Below are 1,009 nucleotides of genomic sequence, written 5' to 3'. Positions count from 1 at the left end.
GCTGGCGTAGAACGTGCTTTGAAGACGCGCTGGGTGAGGATCAAAAGGGTTTTTGTGTAATCGGTGGGTGTGACGGGTCTGTCGTCGGCCTCCCCCTCCTTTTTGACTTTCCTTTTCCGGTTTCAGCAGCGCGGAGTGCCGCCAGCGGGACGGCAGCGTGCCCCTCTCCTTGTAGGGATGGGGGCGGCGAGGGAGGGGGGATGCCGAGGGAAGGAAGAGTTTCTGATGCTGTGGGAATGTGAGCTCTCAAACTCTGTAAACAGCTGGTGACTCACTGCATAACTATGGCACCAACTGCCTGCGCGCCCGCGGCGCTGTGCGTCTGCAGGGAGGGGGCTGCCGGCCGTTTCCTTTACGCACTGGCAGCGCCTCTGCTCTCCTGAACTCGCCGGGACCGTTTGGCTGAGACGAGGAGCTTTTTCCTTCCTCCTCCGTGCTAGCGCCTACATCTGCGCCTCCAGCCTGGAGGTAGGGGTGGGCGGCGAACGCCCGGCGTGGAGGGGAAGCGATGGACGGTGGAAGGGCAGCGCTGGGGTCTGAAGAGATGCCTGTGCTCGCAGGAGATCCTGCCCGCCGGCCTGCCTGCAGTCAGCCCTTGTGCAAAACACGCAGTGTGGCAGCGGCCAGAGGTCAGGCGCATCCCCGTCCCTCGGAGGCGGCTGCTGGGGACTGGGACTTGCTCCCCTGCCCTGTGCCCAGCCCGCTCCTGCGGCCCTGGTGAGGCAGGGGCTGCTGGAGGTGTGCCCAGGGTGGGGTTCGGTGCCGGAGGAGAGGAGGGAAGGACTCGGTGATGCTCTAGAAAACGCAGCGCACACCAGTTGCTGTAAGTGGTCCATTCATCACAGAGCATTTCCTTGTCCCTCCTCCAGACATGGAGAGCGGTGCTGTCTCGGGCTTAAAAATAGAGGAGGCGCCTAAATACACTCCCTAATATCTAGGATAGTATCTCGCAGCTCTGCACTTACGAGATTATTTTTCCGCTCCCCCCCCCCCCCCCCTTCACCTTCTT

Source organism: Fulmarus glacialis, unplaced genomic scaffold (genome assembly GCF_000690835.1).
Source record: "Fulmarus glacialis isolate BGI_N327 unplaced genomic scaffold, ASM69083v1 scaffold24607, whole genome shotgun sequence".
Classification (NCBI taxonomy): Eukaryota; Metazoa; Chordata; class Aves; order Procellariiformes; family Procellariidae; genus Fulmarus; species Fulmarus glacialis.
The sequence above is the reverse complement of the archived record's forward strand: the minus strand, read 5'-3'. Positions refer to the sequence as shown.